The sequence below is a fragment of the Miscanthus floridulus genome, chromosome 9, assembly GCF_019320115.1.
Source record: "Miscanthus floridulus cultivar M001 chromosome 9, ASM1932011v1, whole genome shotgun sequence".
In the NCBI taxonomy this organism is placed as follows: Eukaryota; Viridiplantae; Streptophyta; class Magnoliopsida; order Poales; family Poaceae; genus Miscanthus; species Miscanthus floridulus.
This window is the reverse complement of record NC_089588.1, coordinates 55,829,230-55,834,372: the sequence shown is the minus strand read 5'-3', so window position 1 is coordinate 55,834,372 and position 5,143 is coordinate 55,829,230.

Here is a 5,143-nt window from a genome sequence, read left to right as displayed (position 1 = left end):
TAGCGTACAACTTATGTTCTCTAAGCTTTTGCAAGACCAACCTTATGTGTTCCGCATGTTCTTCTTCAGTCTTGGAGAATATTAGTATATCATCTATGAATACTACCACAAATTTATCCAGAAACTCCATGAACACCTTATTCATCAGATACATGAAGTATGCAGGTGCATTGGTCAATCCAAAAGACATAACGGTGTACTCATACAATCCATACCGTGTAGTGAATGCTGTCTTGGGTATGTCCGAGTTCCGAATCTTAAGCTGATGATAACCAGATCGGAGATCAATCTTGGAGAACACATGAGCTCCTCTCAATTGATCAAACAAATCATCAATCCAAGGCAAAGGGTATTGTCCATGCCAGAGATGGTCGTGGAGGGCTGCCGTGGCCTGCGGCGTGGCCAGCAGGTCGCCGGTACCCCATTGCTATGTAAAACCATATGTTTATAGCATGTGAGTCGATGACACGTGGGCCCCACGTGTCGCTGAGATGGAGGTCACGTGTCAAAACCGCTCAACGTCGGTCAAAACAGCCTTGCCCACCGCCCAGGTGCTAAAAGTGAATGATTTTGACAGTTTGGGTATCGATACTAGACGGTTTTGTAGTTGAGGGTTAAAATTAGACCGACACAATAGTTGAGGTGCCAAAAGTGGACTTAATCCTTTTTTTAAATGACCTCAGATGCAGAAACAACCAAAATGAAAGTTGTAAAACTCAAAAAGTTATGCAATTTTATAGTTGACAACTTTTTTCATATAAAGTCATCTTGTCAAGGAAAACTATGTTTAAATTTCTCAAATTTAAAATTTGAATTTTTCAAACGACCTAGGATGGAGAAACAACCAAAATAAAAGTTGTAGATCTCGAAAAGTCATGCAACTTTGTAGTTAATAACTTTTTGATTTGAACTCGTTTAGGGTCCCAAACAATCAATTTAAACTTAGTTGAGGATAATATGAGGAGAAAGAAAATCCATTATAGACACAAGTGTGTGTGAGGTGCAGTGGTTAGAGGAGTATCGTGCGAGGGGGAGGTCGCGGGTTTAAATCCTGCTGGCCGCGAAGTGCGCAAAAAATGCTGTGACTTGTGAATTCGACGGAGCGGGCGGGTGGCAGACTGGTGGAGGCCTCCCTGGATTAATTTTTTTTTGCTATTTTTAAGCCCGATTTGCAATTTTTGAAAATCATTTATAGTGGTGGTTTTCTTAAGAAAACAGCCAGTTTAAAATCATTTGTAGTGGCGGTTTTCTTAAGAAAGCAGTCAGTATAAATCATTTGTAGTGGCGGTTCTCTAGAAGACGCATGTGAAGTTCACGATTTTCACTGGCCTTTACCATTGGCGGTACTGATAGACGCCTGTAGAAATAGCTTTGGAACCACCAGTAGTGAGCTCTGCTATACTAGTGAATGGTCTAGAAGAAAGAACAATGGGTTCCGTCCCGAAGGACTCTAGGCTTTCAATTGAACTCTACAGAGGTATACAACTGTACCCACACAGAAGAACAGGACTAACCACCGTACACGTGCGCAAGGGTAATGGTTGCCTCACGTCTCTAACCTTTCCCTAACCCGGCCAGAATATCCACAAAAGGGTTGATAAGTTCCCGGGTAGTGCTACCACCATCTACCCGGCGCCACCCTCGTGTCAGTTTCACGGATAGACCGGTCGCAGTTAGTTACATGGCTTGTCGCCCCCATATGCGTCAGGTGGTCTATACTTTTGATTACTCGGACTCACTATCCCAATGAACGGTCCTTAGGTGCTCCGTGAGCTACGCCACTTGGGATCCAACACCCACAGTGACCTTACCCCTCGCATAAGCAGAGATTACCAAATTGATCATCAATATAATCATTCAAATTAGGGTTGGTTATTAGTCAAGATTAGGGAAGTAGGTAGGTTGTAACCCTCACAACATTTTAGTAATTAATTAGCCTGGTGCAACATCCTACACACGCGAGGATGAGTTCCCTTCTGAAACTTGACTTTTAACGAAGCCAAGCAAATAAGCATTTAAGCGTTCTCATCCCGGTTGATTAAGTGGAAGGCTCTAGATGCTTGTTGAGTAGTTCTAAGTTAATGAAGCAATATTAGTTTGGTTATTAATTCATGGTCAGATGAAATGCAAGTCATAATGTGGCAATAGTAAGCATCCAAAATAGGGCTTATAATAGTGGCATGCCTGCCTAGTTATGCCGATCGAACAATTCGAAGCCCACGATGATGACTGGTACACATTCCTCACATACGTAACGAATCCTAAAAGAAACAAGGAACAAATTGAAAATAATCGGTTGAGAGATAGAGATATAGAGATCGAGACTTGATTTGGAACTTGGGAAGAGATGTCTAACAGGGCTCTGCTATTACACTATTTATATCTAAGCTTGTTCTAGTATTGTTGACCTCTTTTGTAAGTTTTCTAAACAATTACACACCTTATGTTAACTGATGAACCCTCCGCTATAGGTGGCGGACTCTCTGTAGGTTTGGGCTTCGAGGCTACTTGGTTCTGGTTTGACTCTGTTAGGATTGACAAACTCTTCATTGAAGGTGACAGACACTCCGTTACCTTGCGGAATATTCTGAAGAATGTTCCAATGGTTTAGGACTTAGGCATTCTGAGGTTTACAACCTTCATCGGGCGGTTTGAGCCAATTGATGGACACTCCGGTGAAAACGGGGAACTCTCGGTTTTTTGGTTGTCTAGGTTTATAATTCAGTGGACCCTTCGTGGGAAGTCACGGACTCTCCCACTACTGGGTGCTCTCAGGTTTTATGATCACTAACCTTATTGATAGACGCTCCGCTGGATGCCGCAGACTCTCTAGTGGTACACTCCAAAAGGTTATATGGCTCTGGTTGTTAACTTTTGGGACTGAAGGACTCTCCGTCGGTTCTAACGGACGCAATGTCAAATGGTCGACAGAACCTATGTTCATAGCTTTTCATTGGTTTTCTTGGGTTTCAATCCTAAATGTGCTAAGCTGTGATCCATGCATGTGTAAGAAATTCCTAGGGTAGCTTAGGTGACTTACTGGGCTCAAGATGGTTAAGTTTGAGCTAGGTTTACTAAGTGTAGCTATGGGTTAAAAAAACAAAAAACATGAGAAAAAATAGAGAATAAATCATGAGATTGAGATTGAGGAACTAGCTCTGAGATTTAAGAGCTTCCGCAGCCAAAAACTTGAAGATCTAACTTTCTTATGTACTTGTTTACACATCCAAGAAGGGGAATTAACCTCTCATGAGCTTTCTCTTGCAAAACATTCCAAAAGATGAATCAAAAGAAATCCAAGGGATGCATGGGTGATTGAGCTCGGTGAAGATCTCTTGAACTTACTCTACGTATGATGGAACCACCACTTGCAAGAAATCTTTAATCTTGCACCAAGAACCCTAAGTTAGGTTTTTGAAGAGACATCCAAGAAATGAGAGCTACTCTTCTTGAGCTCACCCTGAATGAAGTTGAGGATGTTGAGGTTCTCCATGAGGTGATGCTGGTGCCTCTCTTCCTCTTCTTCCTTTCCTTCTCTAATCCAATCTCCAATCCTTTCTCTCTCTAGTTCTAGGGTTCATCCTTGTTCTTGAGTTGTAGAGATAGAGGGGGGAGAGTTGCAAATGAATGAGTGAGTGAGAGAGTGAGTGAGGTGGAGTGGCTTTAGCTAATGAATAGCTCATTCTCATGCTAACATGTGGGTCTAAGCTTTACAAATGGAAAACAACTCATTTCCCACTTAACTCCACTGTTCGGTGATTTACCGAACGGTCCGGTGGAATTGGCAGAGTCTCCGGTGGTTCTCTATATTTGCTGAATTGATTAAGTAGTTGAGTGGCTTGGTATTGGATACCAAGATATCATGTTCTAGGATATCCTCTGACTTTGTTATGGTGTTGATGATGTCAATTAGTTGCTTTTTCACTTGAGTAGTAGTTCTTCTTTTCTCCGATCATTAACCGGACCATGTCTATTCGGGGATGCTTGTGAGGTTGATTGATGGATTCATAACATTGGATCTTGCTCAAGGCACTAGGGATCTCCATAGGTGAACAAATATCTAGGCTCACAGCTATCGATAGCAATTTCGTAGAGCCAGGGTAGAGGTTCAAATTGGAACGACATTTTGGGTCGCTACATTAATGGAGCATTAATGAGTTATTAATCATATCTAAATGAAATGCATAACTCAAAATGAAACAAGTAAATGCATGTCCAAAATAGGGATTATAGTAGTGGGGTGCCTGCCTGTTGGAAGAGCAATGTCCCAATAGATTTGAACATCACTTGACGTCTCTCCGATATCGCGTACCTATATGTATGCGGATGTATGAGATACTTATGTATGCATGACATTATATGAAGTACGAAAGAAAGAGATGAGAGTGCTAACATGATGAGAGGGTCTTGTGTGTCTAAACTCTTATGAGTGCAAGGTGCAACAATTAAATATGATGCTTGATGAGTACAATGCACAAGAATAAATGACATGACCTTATATGTACTGGCATTAGTTGATTATGCCTTTATCACATGTATTAAATGTTTTTTGGTGTACATAGGTTGTCAGTTTGGACTACTAGACACTCCGTTGGAAAGCACAGACGGTCCGTGGGTATAGGTACTTAGTGAAACTGGACAACCTTTACTTGATGGACACTCCAGCAAAGGTTGTGGACACTCCGCCAAGTCCAGGTAACAACTTGGTAGTCTTGGGTTTCTGGTGTATAAATCACTGGACACTCCGTAGTTACTGGCAGACACTCCATCACACAAGTCTATAGTTCTAGGAAGTTAGACTTTGACCGTGCGGGTGGGACGATCCGTCATTGGTGATAAATCATCCGTCCAGCTAGGTCTGTCGGGTAGTTAGTCTTCATAAGTGTCCAGGGATTGGCGGAACATTCCGTCTGAACTAACGGATCATTCACCACAACTGATTGCTCTTGGGTTTTCTTAAGGCAAGATTTATAATTGTTTACACCAAAATTTGGGAGAAGAATGCAGGAACTCGAAGGCTTCCAAGATTGTGTCAATCAAGGAATCGATTGCACGATGATCGATATTAGCTGATTTAGATGCGACACTAGAATTGACTCTCTTTGAATGACGTTAGCAGATAATGATGACGAGCTACGGTTGG